This window comes from Ornithodoros turicata, chromosome 5, assembly GCF_037126465.1.
Source record: "Ornithodoros turicata isolate Travis chromosome 5, ASM3712646v1, whole genome shotgun sequence".
Lineage (NCBI taxonomy): Eukaryota > Metazoa > Arthropoda > Arachnida > Ixodida > Argasidae > Ornithodoros > Ornithodoros turicata.
This window is the reverse complement of record NC_088205.1, coordinates 51627431-51646218: the sequence shown is the minus strand read 5'-3', so window position 1 is coordinate 51646218 and position 18788 is coordinate 51627431. Positions and strand designations below refer to the sequence as shown.

The 18788-nt window shown below is 45.6% G+C and overlaps 1 long non-coding RNA gene across 1 annotated transcript in view; it reads left to right on the top strand.

Moving 5' to 3' along the window:
* The window catches only part of LOC135394469 (uncharacterized), an 83804-nt gene that overhangs the window by 58733 nt on the left and 6283 nt on the right, over window positions 1–18788 (top strand). The window contains exon 3 of the long non-coding RNA XR_010422912.1: window positions 14227–14275. This is a non-coding gene — a long non-coding RNA (uncharacterized LOC135394469). The remainder of the gene's footprint in view (window positions 1–14226; window positions 14276–18788) is intronic.

Here is an 18788-nt window from a genome sequence, read left to right as displayed (position 1 = left end):
ATTGAAAAAGACCTACAGCTGGCTAACCTTTTCAGTGACTTCCATCTTTCATCTTTCATTGGAAAAGACCCCTGCAGTTCTAAAGAATTTCATCACTATAGAGGGGAAGCGAATGTGTAAAGTGAGAAACTATATGTTGGCGAACCGGTATCGTCGTCAGGACTCTCACCCCCCCCCCCCCTCCATTTTTTTCTTTGTCACATCACCATCTCGCCGTCGTCATCAGCCCATATACTTGCTTTAGCGCCTGGGCCCGCAGTTGAGACTTTGTGTATGGAAATATGTGGGCTCACCTTACGTGTCAACTTAGTCAACTTATAATTATATTGCGTGTACAAATTGGTTCTGTATGCGGACAACAGTTTTACGACGTCTTACAGAATTAGAGGCGCTTCGGGTAATGATAACCTGAACGTCTAGTACCCTGAGCATTGCTACGAGTTCCGACACGCGCATTCCGTTTGTTGAGAATGCATAAAGGCAGCAACAATTACACCGCAAAAGAGGATATACTAGAATTAATAGTTTGGTACTTATTCCATTAAATGCAGATATAACATGCGTAATCCGTATTCACACACACGGAGTCGTACTGGGCCATTCTGTGGGGACGTGCATAGGAACCGAATAGCTTTTGTCATTTGTTTTGTGTATACATAGCGATAAATCGATTCGGCAACGATCTGTGATTTTCGTGTTGTGCACCTTTTGTAATCTATCCTTACACAGGACGTTTACATCATGCAGTATTCTATGAGTTATGGTTTCCATTGTCGCAGGGAAACATCCCACATCATCATCCATTCATCTATGTTGTTGTTGTTGTTTTCGCATGATGTAGGTTTCCCGACCGTGGCATTATCACGATATTTTCGTTGTTTTGATGCGACAATGGGGTCGCGGCTACAAAAAACTGTGGCTATGTCGAGTCCGTGGCGAAACGTTATGTCTATCCTGCCATTTCCCAAGAAGGTCTCAGTGGGTAGTTCTAGATAACGTCCCTCATGCTCCACCAAGGAGCTTTCCCCTGGGCACTCCAAAGCAAATATCGGCACGTTTACATGTGAAGTCAGCCAAAGATGCGGTTCAACTACCGTTTCGCGAGTCTCATTTGAGAGAATTGCGTGAAGGAATTTTAGTGAACAGGTGCACTCAAGTAATATTTACATCTGACAAGCATACAGACTGCTACTAAATAGTTCACCCGATACAACATAATATGTGGTTGGAATTGGAGGAGATACCGGGTTAAACCCAAATTGGTCTAAAACCTAATTGGTTTGAAGTCCTCAACTCCCCTTTCTCCCACCTTCTTTTCCTTTTTTTTTTTGGCTATAGTCGTGACGATGCCCACTTGAGTGCGGCCAACAACGGCAAGCTACCTCGACACCCCCCCCCCCCCTGGTCTAAAACTGATTCGGGGTGGGGGGGGGGGAGGGGATCGGGAGGGATCAGGTTTAACCCGAAAAAAATCAGACCTTAATTATACCACCTGTGGGCGGTGCTCGTGCGACAGCAAAATCATTAGCTTCCGGACGTTTTTCGATGCTTTCAATTATCGATTACACTGCATGTAATCACGCGGTTTCCCGAAGCAATCCTCAAACAGTACGAACTAGAGCTCCCACAGAGAACAGACAATCGTTTTGATGAATTTCATGATTTTTTTCTGTTATAGCAGGCATTTCCATTCTGATTATCCGTCTCTACAATATTACAATTAGCAGATGTTCTACCGGAACACCGCGAATGTAATCGAGCGCTCAAAGCGTCCAACGCTTGTCTTCGGTGACATATAGCATGTATCCAAACGTCTCAGTAGTTGCAATTATTGCGAGAGAGGAGTATTGGCGTAACGAACACTCTAAACATTAGTACAATATCGTTTTACGACCATGCACTTGGCTGTGTGATTCCTTTTTTATAGTCGAGACAAATAGTCGAGGGGTGGAATGGACAGTCCATCTATATCTTGTTTTCTGTTCTATACAGAATATTCGTATAATTGAAAGGGCTGTGCACCAACCTCCTTGTGATATTGCATGTGTGAACACAGATGCATTTTGTTCCGTTTGTACATCTGTGCTCTTTTGTAGTCCGTAGAACCTTATTTGAACGAATGTCAACGGCAGCACAGGTGGCGTTATGTCATATGTCCCATCCGACAAAAATCAGTATTACACGTTTAACATTAAATCAACGTCCGGTAGATTCGCGTGTTTTACCACCGAGGAAAGAAACCAAGCCTAATTTAAGCCAATGTGAAGCCATAGGTACTTCAACAATTTTCGCTAAACCTCTTGTCGCCATTTGCGCTAAAACGTTATCCAAAAAAGAAAAGACATTAAAAAAGAAAACGCACTAGCAGTCTCTCAAAGAGGTTGGTTAATACGAGGCTCGCTAAATGCTGTCGCGTCATATGCCATCTTATCGGCAAGCTTTTAGTATATATCCCTATACACCCCAACGAAGCAGAGATTCGTTGTTACTTCTAATACACGTGTAAAGAATTGTTTGAAGCAAGGGAAAAATTGTTAAACAGAAAAAGTGCTGGTTATTTTCATAGCAAAGGACGGATCATTTGTACCTTGTTTTAAAAGTAACCAAATGCAACCAATCTGCTTTCAGTTGTGAAATATCGGGAAGTGTATTCTGATAAACATGGGTCACCCACGTGACCTTAGTTTTATCGAAATTACCCATCTCGAATGTGTTATTCACCTATATATCAACTTAGTGTCACATCTCTTTTTTCCCGCGCGTAACTTGCTGCCTTTCGGCTTCGAGCGCTTCCGAACGCCATAATTGAATGTATGGATGCAACCGACGTCCATTCAATGGGTGAAGCAGATGTGCTTGTGTGGGACTTGCAAAGCAGTTCATCTAACGGTGCCAAAATTTGCCAAAATTTGGTTGTGGTGGTGGTGGCTCTAGCTATTTAATTGAATTTGATTTCACGCAACGCCTTTCCTTTTCGATATTCGAAGGTACCCCTCTTCAACCCGGTACTCTCAATTTGTTACGCAATTGCCTCGCATAATGTTCTTTCTCTCGTTTCGTCCACGTCATACGACCGCCGGTGTTGCTAGTCCACTATCTGACAAGCAAGCTACGCTCACAAACGTGTCGATGCAAAAAACTCCATCTCTGGGGTTCCTTGCACCCCGACTGCAATGACGAGTTGGAAGATTTGTTTGAGAAGACCCACTTGAAAGAAAGAGAGAGAGAAAGAAGTTCACGAGTGCGAAAATGGAATTGGAATTAGCCGGGGAAAAGCGCACGGACCGGACGAGGAAAAATCCGACTCCATCGTTGCTTTTTCTTCTCGGAAGGAAGTTCCGGGTTTCCGTCTCAAACTTCCTGTTTACGCTTTTACCTGAGGCTCACACACTCTCTCAAGCGGTTACGCTCAGCGAATGGGAAAGACCATCACGCAACAGGTACCTTTTTTTGCTGCATTCCGTCGCAGGTACGTGACGTTACAAGTCGGTGCGGGGAAGAAAGTATACGCACTCTGTCGGTCGAAGACGCACAAATCAGAGCGCGCCTCGCTATTTTTGCGTTGTGCAAAGCACTTGCCGGGGGTCAACGATGTAAGACTGTATGATGCATGTCTGTTGCTCGGTCTACTTCCATGGGTAGTTTGATGCGACAGCTATCCCGGTTTCCTCTCCTAGCAATACACGAACATATGGTGTTGCAAAAAAAGAAGAAAAATAAGAAAAGAAAAAAAGAAAGCGTTGATCGTTGTCCATGTCGCCGGTCTTAGTGTTGCATAATTAACAGGGTGCAACACGCAAGTGTATATGCTCGTAAGAGTGACTAAATTACGAGGAAAGAAGTAGACTGATGGCGTGCGTGGTATGGTCACGCAGATATTGGAAGGGACACGACACCAAACCAACGAATTCCTTGTCACATTTTGAGTGTTGATGCACACTCTTAAAAATGAACTTCACCACATCGCACGCTCCTAAGCCAACCCTATAATCTCGAATGATATCGTTATCTGCCCTGATTTGTTGAAAACGGGAGGCGTACGCCTTTTTTGTGACAATTATGAACAGCATAAGTGCCACAAAAAATGGCGTACGCCTCCCGTTTTCGATAAATCAGGGCAGATAACTATACACTCTTAAAAATGAACTTCACCGCAAAGCACGCTCCTAGCCAACCATTATCTCGAATGATATCGTTATCTGCCCTGATTTGTTGAAAACAGGGGGCGTACGCCTTTTCTGTGACAATTATGAACAGCATAAGTGTCACAGAAATGGCGTACGCCCCCCGTTTTCAACAAATCAGGTCAGATAACGATATCATTCGAGATAATGGTTGGCTACGAGAGTAGGAGCGTGCTATGCGGTGAAGTTCCTTTTTAAGAGTGTACCATTCGAGATAATGGCTGACTAGGAGCGTGCGATGTGGTGAAGTTCATTTTTAAGAGTGCAGCGTCGATGTTATAATGTTTGTATTAATTCCCTGGCTGAACCATTGACACGCCAATTGAGCTGGGCAACACCGTACCTTCTTATATTTCAATTTCTGTTTCACACAACAACAAATTTAATTTGGAGTAGATTTACACGAAAGGGGGGATATGTTTATTAAGAAAAAAGAAAGGAAAGGTCAGCCAGACGGAGGTCGGCTTGCTATTCCAAAAAAAGAAAAAGGGTGAAAGGTGAGTCTGCCTCACCAATCTATCAGCATACACTCGTTGGTACACTCTAAAAAACAGACCTTGATTCGGTGAAGGCCAACCAGAATGACACCCTTGTCTCTCTCGATTTGCGGAAAGCTCGAGGGATACGCCTTTTTGGGACAATTAACGTAACTGCATAAGTATCCCAAAAGGCGTACGCCTCCCACTTTGAAACAATCAGGGGTCAGAACGATGTCGTTCGGGATGGTGGCTTGCGAAGAGCGTACTATGTGGTGAAGTTCGGTGAGTCTCATGCACCCTCTACGCACCTCCCGCCCATCATCCTCTATCCCCCATCAACTTTTTTATTTATTTATTTTTTATTTTTTTGCTATAGTCGTGACGACGCCCACTTCTATGAGTCTGTGAGGCCGACGACGGTGATCTCTTTCAGCACTACCACCACCACCACCACACCATCTGTTTTTAGAGTGTAGCGACATACGTCTCAGGTGATGGTCATGCTTTGTGGGCGGAGTTGTCAGATACATGTCAGAGTTCCCTCTGAAGTCGGCGCGCCACGCATTAAGCCCCCTCACCAATCTAAGGGGGGGGGGGATATGTTTACTAAGAAAAGAGAAAGGAAAGGTCAGCCAGACGGCAGTCGGCTTGCTATTCCAAAAAAAAGGAAAATGGGGGAAGAAAAGGAAAAGAGAAAGAAGAAAAGGAAAGGAGAAGGAAAAAGGAGAAAATAAAAGGAAAGGAAAAGACAAACAAGAAACGAAAAGGAAAGGAAGAACACGAATCTAACTCTCTCCATCCGTCTACGTCTGTCATGGCCACTGCTGCTTCGCGGCGCTAACTCGCAGTCAGTACTTCTCGTCATATTTCACGGAACTGAATGTGAACGAGAAATGAATCACCGCGAGATAACGCTAACCGATGAGTGAGGACGAATACACTGTTCCGCGTCACCTCGTTACCATTTTGTAACAACCTGCTGAAGCGGCTATTTCCACCCTGCAGGATATAAAGTAACACTGAGTGGCATCATTTCCTCACTGTCGAGTTGCGGGTGATGTAGTGTCTGGTGCTGGCGCAACGACATTCAGCTGTTGGCATCTTTCTGAGAGGATGCAGGCACTCTGCCAAGGCCTGTCAGGCTATCACTAGGGCTTTTTTTACACTTCCATTCATCTCCGTTGGAAAGAAAAAGTGAAAGTAGTATAATATCGAATCATATCGTGACCGTCGTCACACTGACGCCATTAATGTCACGTTCATCATTGAAGCGTTGCATGCACGGTGCCTTTAGCGTGTTTAGGTGTTGTACATAATTCGCATCTACATGACTCATCTTCTTATCTTATTTTATGACCCATCTTCCTTTCCGACACCTCTCTTATGTACATATCTTTCACACTCTGCCATAGCACCTCCATATCTGCATGCCCTCATACTGTTCATTAAAAGTGTCAAAAACTAGAGCCACGCTAGCTCTGATGGCTTGCTGAGCTCAAGATTGCGGGTTCGTTCTCTGTCTAGAGCATTAACGAAAGCTCAGATTCCGTGCATATCCAACTCATTGCTTTGCATCACTGACTTGGTGCTAGAGTTAACGTTACACATCCACGCAACGACCAGACCAGTAAACGTTTCTGGAATTGAAATTTATCCGAGAGTCTCACCGGTGGAAGGAACGAACCGTGGGATCCAAAAACGACCTACCTGTTTCATTCCTTGAAAACTTCGCAATCACTGACCAGTATGATAGAATTCCAACGGGCTCCCATTATTTCAATTTCTATGCTTATCGTGTAATGTGCTTTTCTTTCAGTTATTTCTTTTCCTTGTGTCTTTTTCCTTCATTGCAGGCGTCTAAGTGCATGTATTGCGTTGAATTTGTCACACACAAAAAAAAAAAAAAAAAGAAAAAAAAAGAAATACCAGGCCGTGGTTCTGGTTAGATATACCAGAGGTTGAACACGATGCTCTGACGGCTTCAGCCTTCGCTAGTTTCAGTAGGAGGAGGCTCATGGTAACGGTTCGCGACAAGTAGGGTGTGAAGTGGCTGACACCACTATTGCTGGGCTTGAGGAGGGGGGGGGGGTGTAACGTTGGGTAGACGAGCAGTCTGCCTGCCTAGCTGGCGGCATGTTGCTTGAACTTGACAACTTCCGTTAACATATCGTTTTCGTAGACTGCTTTTAATAGGGAGTTCTGCTTCCCCTTTTGGCACTTCCGATAAGTCTCCAACTCAGTGCAGCCGCGACTGCGCATGCTCCGGCTGAGTAGGAAAGGCTTTCGTGTACGAAAGGCTATCGCGCTCCCACTCATTCGGGATTTATCGGAAGCCTTTTCGTGTGTGTCTCCGTCACCCGAAAAGTTTGAAAGCAAGACGACGGACGTGTGCCCGTGCCGTTGTGGTAGGAAAAAAGTTTCACCTGTGACCTTTCCCAATGCCAACATTCACCCTAGTCGCATGAAACAGCAAAAATGTATTTAGTGCCACCGAAGGGCGCTTTAATGCCGAAACAGTACTTCATGTTGTGTAAATGCTTCACGACAAATAGCGCTCTACACTCTTAAGACAGAACTTCACCCCATAGCAAGCTCCTAGCCAACCACCATTCCGAATGATATCATTCTGTGTCCTGATTTGTTGAAAATGGGAGGAAGCGCCTATCTGGGACACATCATGCATGTCCCAGATTGGCACCTCCCCCTGTTTTGAACAAATCAAGGCGCAGAATGATACCATTCGGAATGGTGGTTGGCTAGGAGCGTGCTATGTGGTGAAGTTCTGTTTTAACAGTGTACACTCTTAAAAATCAACTTCGCCACATAACACGCTCCTAGCCAACCACCATTCCGAGTGACATCGCTCTCTCCCCCTGATTTGTTGAAAACGGGAGGCGTACGCCTTTTCGTGACACTTATGCAGCAATGTTAATTGTCACAAAAAGGCGTACGCCCCGTGCTTTCCACAAATCGAGAGTGATACAGGTATCACTCTGTACAATGGTTGGCTTTCAGTGTGCTATGTGGTGAAGCTTTGTTTTAAGAGTGTAGGCAAGGCTGGACTGAGTCGTGTGCACTCTAAAAACAGATCTTCATCGCATAGCACGCTCTGCTCCAACCATTGCCGCGAATGATAGCGTTGTCGCTTCTGATTGGAGGGCAGATGGGGGCGTACGCCTTTTTGTGTTCCACGTGCAATGAGGTAGGGCACCGCACCACCGCGGTGCAACACCCCGTCTCATCGTCATCATTTATTGTTGCCTTTTTGTTGAAATTGTGTTGTGTTTTTGTTGAAACTCATAAGACTCGGAATATGTAGCAGAGGCACCGACGACACTCACAAGAACGCGTGCAATAGTAACGTGGCCACAGAAACACAGTGGCAAGTTTGGAAACTTGCCCCCGTGTGTGTGTCAGTTTGGATATATGATAATTGACACAAAAAGGCGTACACCCCCCTCTCTCTTCAAATCAGAAGCGGTATCCCTATCATTCGTGGCAATGGTTGGCGCAGAGCGTGCTATGCGGTGAAGTTTTTAGAGTGTGTGCTTTACCTGAGGGTTCTCGCGCCGCTATGCTAAACCACGCCGATGAGGAGCCATCGATTCCGAATCATGAGCCAGCCGATTCCCTTTCTCCGGGCTGTTATGAGAGGGAAACGATTCGTTGGGCGCACTAGAACTCCCTAATACTTAGCTAGTTTTAGTGCATCTTTTTAACTCACACGATTCGCGAACGGTTTCCCGGAGGGCCAATGAGAAGGGGGAGTGACTCAGAATAGAATCACCTGATTGGGCTGGGGCAAAACCGTTCGCGAACCGTTTGAGTGAAAATGATTCATAAAATTCCCTAAACTACGAAAGCGCACAAGTGAATATCTCCTAGACAACCCGGCAGATAAACGACAACCAGCATTGGTAGCTAATAGCGAATTCCGCTGGTCATTGTTAAAAAAAGAAAGTTACACAAAGACAGTTACTGGAAAAAGTTACACTGGCTCGAGCGTGCATTCATTGGTCGTTCATTCATTGGTTGGCGCTTGTTCATTGGTCGTTTCATTCGCTCTTCGTTCATTTCTACTCAGGTAATAGGCTGACACGCCTTACGTGTAAATCTACTCCAATTACCATTACATATGCTCAACCCACATCGGCACACTACACTGCACTGCACGAAAACGACCAGCGGGATTAGCCGAAAATTTCGATGGCAAAAAGGGGAATTTGTGCGTCATAAACGAGGAGGAGATGCCAGACACGAGCATATCTTGCCCCCGTGTTTCTGCGGCCACGTTACTATTGCACGCGTTCTTGTGAGTGTCGCCGGTGCCTCTGCTACATATATTCCAGGTCTTATGAGTTGGCTTCAGCGCATTAATTTCCGCCCTCTCGCGTAGCGCTTTGTTGTTGGTGCGGCAGAAGGCGTTACTTCTCATCCGCCACACAATGCGTCTGTGGGTGGCTTCACAATGTGTGGTTACACTAGGCGACCTTACCCGTGCTCAGTAATATTACTGCGTGGTGTGTGACGTGAGAATTTATAACAACGCGGGCAACTGGGCAGCGTCCAGCTCATACGTTACGCAAGCACCGTGCAAGTTTTCGTCAGGTTAAACGGCTTGTAAAACGATTAAGGAATAAGGGGCCCGGCGGTACGACTATAGGGTCACAAACCTTAACGCCTTTCGAGATTCTTTGCTGGGTATTTGCACAAAGAGGACCCAAAGGTGAAAGTAGAAACAAGAGTGGTACGAAATACAGGACGCTTTTATATCATCACATAAATGAAATATTGCTGATTAGCTTTTTGCTTTGGGACCTAAACTCCACAAACGGCACATACACACTACACAAACCTCAAGAAAACGAGCTAAACGACTCAAACTGACACGAAAAATGTGCCAACCTCACTCTGCATGGTGCTTCAATTTGTCCGACTAACGGATATTGACATTATTATTGTTTTCGGTACGTAGAAGTAAGACAAGACGAGCAGTCAAGCGAAGTTAAAGGGGCACTACACTCTTAAAAATGAACTTCACCACATAGCACGCTCCTAGCCAACCATCATCCCGAATGACAACGTTCTCGCCCCTGATTTGCTGAAAACGTCAGGAGGAGCCTATTTTGTGCCCATTATGCACGGCACAAAATAGGCTCCTCCTCCCGTTTTCAGCAAATCAGGGGCGAGAACGTTATCATTCGGGATGATGGTTGTCTAGGAGCGTGCTATGTGGTGAAGTTCATTTTTGAGAGTGTAGGCAGCTCGCCAAACGTTATCGAATTATCAAGTTCCATTGAAGAACGTGCACTCTTAAAAATGAACTTCACCGCATAGCACGCTCCTAGCCAACCATCGTCTCGAATGATATCGTTATCTGCCCTGATTTGTTGAAAACGGAAGGCGTACACCTTTTTTGTGACAATTATGAACAGCATAAGTGTCACAAAAAAGGCGTACGCCCTAGTTTTCAACAAATCAGGGCAGATAACGATATCATTCGAGACGATGGTTGGCTCGGAGCGTGCTATGCGGAGAAGTTCACTTTTAAGAGTGTGGCATCGCAGTATCGAAATACTGCACGTAATTTCTTTGGTTTCAGCAGGAGTATCAACCAAGAGATAAGACTATCAAAAAGCATAATCCGCAAGACTCGTTCCTTCCTTATTGGCACTCAGCTACGTCACGAAGTTCTCACCCGTATAGCAACGGCTGCGTCCCAGGCATTGGAGATCGCTGATTGTGGAAACATCGCGTTTACCTCGCGGAACCATACAGCGCTCAAAACATTGTGCGTATGTTTTTTTTTTTTCGTTTTAGCGTCGCGAAGCAACTGTGGCTATAAGCGGCGTACAGACGTGGACAGATGGAGAGGGGAACAGGAGAGGGTTAGCAAGCGTCCTGGGCCGACATCAAAGGGGACTGTGCCGACATCCGTTCGGAAAGTTTGGTGGTGGGATTTGAATCCACCACCTCCCAGCCGTTAGCACGACCTTGGAGGAATCGCCAACCAGCGGATGCGCTTTTTTTTTTTTATCCCCTCGTCCATGCCGCTGGTAGCGCGCACATGAAATGGAACATTGAGAGCTTTTCAATATGCTATCTTAGGAGTTTTATGTGGGAAGATTGTGCGAATTTAACCTCACTTTGCGGGACCACAATAAGCGTTCCACATTTTGAGTGGTTGTTGGGACGTGACGTCAAAATAACATCATGTGGGCATCTCAGGGCTGGGCATGAGCACGAAAGAGCGAGAGTCATTATACGCTTTACTGCGCTAATAATTTTTGGAAAACATTCACCACCAGCAACGTAGCACAGTGCAACAACAACAACAACAAAGTTTTCTGCTTCTTTATTTGTCGTTTAGAAATCGCCATAATACGAAGGATATCAATAAAAACAGGCACGCGAAATCAGGAGCCACGCCAAAGTGGTAAAAAAAAAAGAAAATAATAAAGAAAGAAAGAAAGAAAGACCCGTCACTGTAGGACCACAAGAAAGCCGCTGCTTGTTATATTTATATCCCACGGCGGGGTGCACGTGGGGCCATCGGCCTACTTATCCCCTCATGCGCCCGTAATCACGGCGCCTTTCCAATGTGACGCCAGCAACACAATCCTCCTCTGTCAAAAGAAGACAAGTGTAATCTTCGAATACACCCTCTCCAAAGTATATAGCTCGCTTTGTATAAGCGCCGTGCGTTACAGTTTCCAAGTACCGGCACCGGACGACAGATGCAATTGTGTAGACGCATGATGTACGTGTGCGAGGAGGACCCCCATGAAATCAGCTGTGGTTGACAAGAAACTAAAGCGGGCTATTGTCGCGTTGTTCGCTCTGCCGACAACCACGGAAATCGTGATAACATAAAACGCAACTCACGGCGCAATGTACCCGAATTAAAATGGTAGTCAAAATGACATTCGAATGGTTAGGAGCATCTCGTTTCAATGACAAGCTTTTGTGCGGTGTCTGCACTGCACAGATTGAGTCATCAATCACTAAATCATTGGTGCAAATTCTGAACGAAAGCTTGTCATTAAAACTATATGCCTTCTAACCGTTTGAATTTAATTCCATCTCCTTCGTGAACTTGATGACGTTTTTGTATTTTCTCTATTACGAATTAAAATGAACAGTGTAAGCGCGGTGTGTTGTGCACGAGCAGGATAAATGTTTACCTTTGTGCGGGATTCATTCATGATAATAACTCTTTTAGCGAGTTTTTGTAAGCTGCATGCAAACTGACGCTACATTTTCTCGTTCAACACACACACACACACACACACACACACACACACACACACACACATAAAGATACGATGATGAGATGGGGCTGATGCCGGTTCTCGTTCAATAACGCACACGTGGTACATGAATTGTGGTAAACAGTTTGTAATCCTTTTTTGTCATCATCATCTCCGTTATAAATTTACTGATTACGAATATCATATTTTTCACTAACCTCCCACTTGGGGTTTCGAAAGCAGTAAAACTGATTCCATAAATACGTACTTTCGAGCAATGATTTTGATGCGTGTTCAGATAAGATAACGTTACACTTGGGTCTGCTGTAATTTCCATGATTCCACAAACAATGTCTGTGCGTGGTTGAAAGTGTACGTCATGAGTTGCGTTGAATACTGGGACGAAATCGGGTGAATCATGATGGGCCGATATCCAGGGAAAGGCTCCTGCTGAGTGTGACTCATCCTCAGTGTGCACTTATGTGGGTCAGCCTACCTTTTTGGAACAGGTCTGCTTCTACTGGCTCCCACATATGACAGCTGCGGGCCATCGGCCCCACGAGAAGAAATGCAAACCAGCACATCCCATTCGTATTTTTCACACGTGCACGACACCTTGCCCTTGCACTGCGTCAGGCTCAGTGCGCTTCAAGTTGTCCTAGGCTGCATATTGTATCAATCACGGCATGGGACACCCGTTGCTATTTCTGACGTAATTTAGATTATTCTGCGCAAACTGCACGCGTTTCTTCTTTTTCTAGATTACGTGTTAGCGCCGCAAAGCGGCGGTGGCTGTGAGCGGCGTACAGCCGTGAACATATGGTGAGCAGGAAGGAGTGCGGGACAGGGAGGCTACTGTGCGTCCGGGGCCGACTTCGGGGGAACTATGCCGTCATTCGTCTCAAAAGTCTACCGGAAAACCTTAGACAGCAGAGCCGGTGGTATATAGGATACGACCTTAGCCGCGCCACCAACGCGCATATGCTTTTACCCAATCGTCCATGCCGCTTGTGCACGCATATCGTTTTTCTTCGTGAGTGCCACTAAGTGTACGTTTCCCCGATAAAGGGGGACAACTTCCCGCAAGAAGGAAGATCAAGTCTGCAGTTCTGGGAATGCTTACGAGGCCTGTTATGTAACGCGTTGAAGGGCTGGAATTTTCCAAATACGACAAATAAATTCGAATATCCAACATCACACCGGCTGTTGGCGTACAGAAAAGCTTCGCAGAAATTCGCGAGATGCCACCCCATACCCCGCGAGAACTTGCGCGTGTTGCATCGAAGCTCTTCCGCCTATGTTTTCAGATATCGAGAAAGGATCGAGGGGGGCGACGTAGGGTAGGGGTTTCCAGCGGTCTGCCTGCCTCCAGAGAAGGCGCGACCGAAAAGTGAAGCTGAAATGAGGCACGTGCAGATGACGTCACGCGCACCCTTTGAGCCACGTGACATGGGAAACCATGGGGAGGCGTCACAGGCGTCTTATACGGCGGGCCAAATGAGGCAGCTGCGCGTGATTTTACAATTTACTCTGGCAATTGCACGCATACCGCAGCAACTCACGGCATGCCCTCCTACTGTAACTCCGGTACGGCAATATGCTTTCCAATGCCACGTGATCTAACGTGACGTCACTGCACAAGCCTCTTTCCGCTTTCGGTTTTACAGTTCTCTGGATAGCTGCTCAAGATTAGTTTCGGAATTTCAAAAGTGGCCCTCTCTGGTAAAGTGACTGTGGTGAAACTGTCCCCATTTCATGCGACACTTGCCCCACGCTCTTTGCCCTCTCGCATAGATTACCTTCTTTGTTCCACCACGTTTCAATGGGGATTCAAATCACGTACACTATTTGGGAATTCGAGGATTGTCGGTAAAACAAAGTAAAGAAAATGAAGAAACAAAGCTAGAAAATGGTGGTGTGAGATGGTGGTTATTCACGTTTGTAAAATAAATCAGGCTGGAAGTGCAAAATGGATAAACTGTGTTTGGAATTTCTTGTGCACTCTTAGAAAAAAAAGGTGGAGCAGTTAGACCTTTTAGGGGGTAATTGTCGCATATGTTGTGCCGAAAAGGTTGCAAAGTTCTACCTGCTAGCTACGAATGATAGGGATACCGCTTCTGATTCGGTGAGCGAGGGGGCGTACGCCTTTTTGTAGCAATTTGGATATATGATAATTCCTTTTACCACCCTTTTACACCCTTTATCTGACGCTATGTTGACCTAGGTGGTAACTATAGAAGTTACCACCTTTTCACACCCTTTTTTCTTAGAGTGTGGTCGTCATTTCGGTCATCCCACCTCTTTTTCTTGCAGGAGGAGGAAGCCGTGGTCCTGCAAAAAGTGGTCTCCCATGAAAAAAATGGTAATTGGATTAGATTTACACGTACACTCTAAAAACAGAGCTTCACCGCATAGCACGCTGTGCGCCAACCATTGCCACGAATGATAGAGTTACCGCTTGGGATTGGACGAGAGAGGAGGGCGTACGCCTTTTTGTGGTAATTTTCATATATCCAAATTGCCACAAAAAGGCGTACGCCCCCTTCTCTCTTCGAATCAGAAGCGATAACCCTATCGTTCGTGGCAGTGGTTGGCGCACAGCGTGCTATGCGGTGAAGCTCTGTTTTTAGAGTGTAAGGTGTGTCAGGCTAGTGTGGCGACATACTGCACGTGCCGCAGGGTAGCACTGCGGATAATCTCGCAGTCCTCCCCTCTAGTTAGGATGAACCCACAAAGCAGCAAAACACTTGCTTAGAATCGGTCGCGCGCAATTTTTCATTGCACTTGCCAGAATACAGTATGATATGCTCTACGTATCGCTTCGTGCCCTATCTTTCTGTGCGGACAATGGCGACATGTACTTGCTCGAAGTACTGCACCCTGTTATCGACACTTGCCCTGACATACTCTCGAAGTATGTCAGGGTAAAGAGACATACTTTCCAAGGGAGTATGTAACTACAAATTGACTAATTATCCTTAAATTCAGTAATTAGCTATTTAATTAGATAATTTCAGACAAACGCTAGATAGCAGAATAGGAGCCAATCCTCGTTGAAAGATATTCTATTTTAAAAATCCTGAAACCAGCGCGTGCCGTAAAATATCCGTCGCCGAATTTCGCTATGCAAAGGAGCCGAAACCAAAACAGCGCGCTTCGGGAGCGCATTACCTTCTCCGACGGATACTCTGGGCCGGAAAGCGGTTGATCCGGCCAGACTAGGCAGACAAACCTTACGTGTAACATTACGGCACCATTATTATTATTATCATTTCTGGTCAGCAGATCAGCACCCACTCCAATCATCTCCATCGCTCCAAAGCACGTGACCCTCTGACGTGGAAATGAGCGCTCTGCGTTCCCGGTAGCCAGGGTTTCGGTTTCGACTCATTTGCATAGCAAAATTCGGCTATGGATAATTCAACGCACGTGTGCGTTACAAAATTTTTTTTTGATGCGTTACAAGATGAAAAACTTGAAAAAAAAACGGATGAAATGACTTTCAACGAGGATTATCTCCCACTCTGCTATCACGCTTTTGCCCGGAATCCCTAATTAAAGAGTCATTAATAAATTAGTTAACCTGTAGTTACATACTCTCTTCGAGGGGATGTCCGCGTGGCCGTATAACTCCTATTCTTCTCTCGTAGCTTTTTTTGTTAAAAATATGTAAATGATTTAAAAAGCGCCCTGTATATGCTATACCGGGTGTCTCAGTTAAATCCCCGGGCTAAATATTTCGCGAACGGGTGCACCAATTGACGAGCTTTCCTTTTTACAAGTATCTGTCCAATACCACCTACAAGCTGCGCACCGTGTGAATGAGTGGAAGGCCTTCATTATTTAAATAAAAATTCAAATGAGTTTCGTAAAAAACATAACTTCTAGAGCAGGGCGCTGTCGGCATTAAAATGGGTACTACCCCTTGTGGGACCTTCCGTAGACACCTTTTAGAAAAAAATCTGCCACCGAAGCGGGTTATTTGTTGCGGTAATTAATTGGTTTCGGTTTACATATTTTGTCGCGGTGAAGCGCAGAAGGACGTAACTCACTGGTGTAATTAATTGGTGTAAAGACATAATTCATTCGTGGATAAGGGAGTGGTAGAACATCCTTTTGCGCTTCACCGCAACCAGCCGCGACAAAATATGTAAACCGAAACCAATTAATTGCAGCAACAAATGACCCGCTTCGGTGGCAGATTTTTCTCTAAAAGGTGTCCACGGAAGGTCACAAAAGGGGTAGTACCCATTTTAATGCCGACAGCGCCCTGCTTTAGAAGTTATGTTTTTTTACGAAACTCATTTGAATTTTTATTTAAATAATGAGCGCCTCCCACTCATTCACACGGTGCTCAGCTTGTAGGTGGTATCGGACAGATACTTGTAAAAAAGAAAGTTCGTCGATTGGTGCACCCGTTCACGAATTATTTAGTCCGGGGATTTAACTGAAACACCCGGTATACAGGGTGTCTCAGTTAAATCAGTAGCGGGAAGGGGGGTCTGGATAAATCACTGCCGACGACCCTGAGATCGGCTGTGTCCTTCTGGACATTCCCGCTCCCTCCTTGTCAGGAACGTTGCATAAAGCCATACTAAGAAAACCCCCTCCCAAAATTTTAAGCACGGAAATAGTACTGAAGTTTGGACATGCCTGATTTCACAGTGTTTGCTATTTAGCATCCACTCAGAAGCAGCAGAACGGGCTGCTAGAAATAGTAATCCATTCTGTTCACATACTGTAATAGCTTCTGTGGTCATGATGTCATATACAGGTGTGCACTTGTGTCCGTTAAGCGAAATGGAACTCTCCCCTCCCCAAATACGCACACACATTGTCTGGAAGGCGCGAAACAAAAGCCCGCGTGGCCAACGGACGACTGGTAGAGAGCCACATAAACCGGAAGCTCCAAACCTTCTGTCAGCGAGGCAGCACAAAAGAGAAATTGAAACCGAAACCAACGGAAGCATCTTTTCCTTTTGCAGACCTGACGCAACGCGCGCCATTTGTCTGCTATATATGTCCGTCATTGTGTTGCCCATAATCGCCTCGGGTAAAACAAAGCAGGAACCTAGTTTTATAACAAGAGGTAACACTTTCACAAAGGCCCTCGCAGTGAAAGTAAGAGGCAGTGAAACCCAAGAAATCGAGGTCACGTTGCTTATTTTAGTCCGCTAGAGAAAAAAGGAGCATGAAGGGGTTATATTTAGCGCGTGTGGCAGGCCTAGTTTGGTATGTAGGTTGGGGGGGGGGGGGTTATATGTTGAACGCGAAAAGTCCCGCGCAATCATGCCATCATCAGTGTCGCATAACGGCTGTTGAATAAAAAACGTGAGAGAAAAGAGCGGCAAAAAAAGGGGGTCACGCAGTGCTGGACTGGGAACACCAGAGAGGGAGGGGAAAAAATGTACCCCTTGAGCAGCCCGTGGAGGTCAATACCTAAAGGGGTAAGAATGAAGCGACGTGACACAAAGAGGCAACGCAAAAAGGAAAGTGTGGCACCGATGTGAGAAACAGAGCAGTGCGAGATTGTTCCAATCACGTGTTACTTATTTGGTACTGAGTTGCACAGTACTTTTTTTTTTTAGAAAACTCGGGGAGAACATATTGTCACTTTTGCAATGTCATGCCTTGCACTCGACGAGAACGCAATGCGTAACATTTCGCAAACCAATCGAACTATCTTTCCGCTCTGTCTCTGGTTGCAACGGATACTGTGCCAAGCGGCTCGAGGTCCGACTTACTTGTATTCTCCACGACAGTCCGAGATGGCAGCCATAGTTTTCCCCACAGAGTATTGTTTGCGTAGAAACCCCATCCAACAAGGTTTGAAATTGTCAAAATGTACGGTAGAAGTGTGCCTTTGAGCGTGGTCGATTGTCGTATGCTAGACAATGCAATACTGAGCAGTTTCTCGTCAAGTCCCCAAACTCAGCAACCAGCTGCAAGCAATGTTCATCAGTAGCCGTCGTTTGTTTTTACTCAATCTTCGGTTGTATAGGTCACTCGAAGTTAGCGAGTCGGACGTACGGAGGGCTTACGTACCCGCGCTAAATACGGTGACGTACATAGTGTTGTCAATGAGTACGGCCTTGCTGCGAGCAACTGACACATTTTAAACGTGCCCCCTGTGTCTACCATCATTGGAAACAAACCACGAAGAAAGCGACTGAGATGCGGCCAGACCAACAACCGCGTTTTTCACGACCACCATTTTTTTTGTATTTAATTTGTATTTTGCCCTAATAATTTTTCTATGACTTTTACTTAATTGGCTTCACTCGCAGTTTCCCCTATGACTTCATTATCCTGATTTAAACTAGTACTTAATTTTACTTGGGGGGGGGGGGGGGGGTCATAGCAAAAGTTGCAGACAAAAAATCGATCCCTACCATCATTGCTCCCTCCAACAATTTACGAAATGATTTGGAACTGCATGCCACAGTTCTCGCTGGTTATTGGATGTGGACTTTTTTCCGACTAACGCTCTGGGAGGAGTGTGCGTCCTGGGCAGACTTCTAAGGGAACTTGCCGACATATGTCTGACAACGTATGAGGAAAATCCAGAAAAAACTCCAGACAGCACAGCCGGTACCGGGATTCGAACCGGGTTACCTGCCAGTCTCGACGTGACATGGTAATGAAAAAAAAGCCGGAGATAAAAAACGTTGAATGCACACAAACGAACCGATAATTCACCTCATGACACCTAAGGAAATAAGGGCCCTATATGCTGCTGACATTACTGGCGAAAATCTGGTGGACTTGCTGTTTGAGTCACAAGTTGTAATTAACAAGTAGATCGTTATTTTTTTCTTTATTATGGTGAACTGTATGGTGAACCGAAGGTGACCACCGGATGACACAGCCACTGG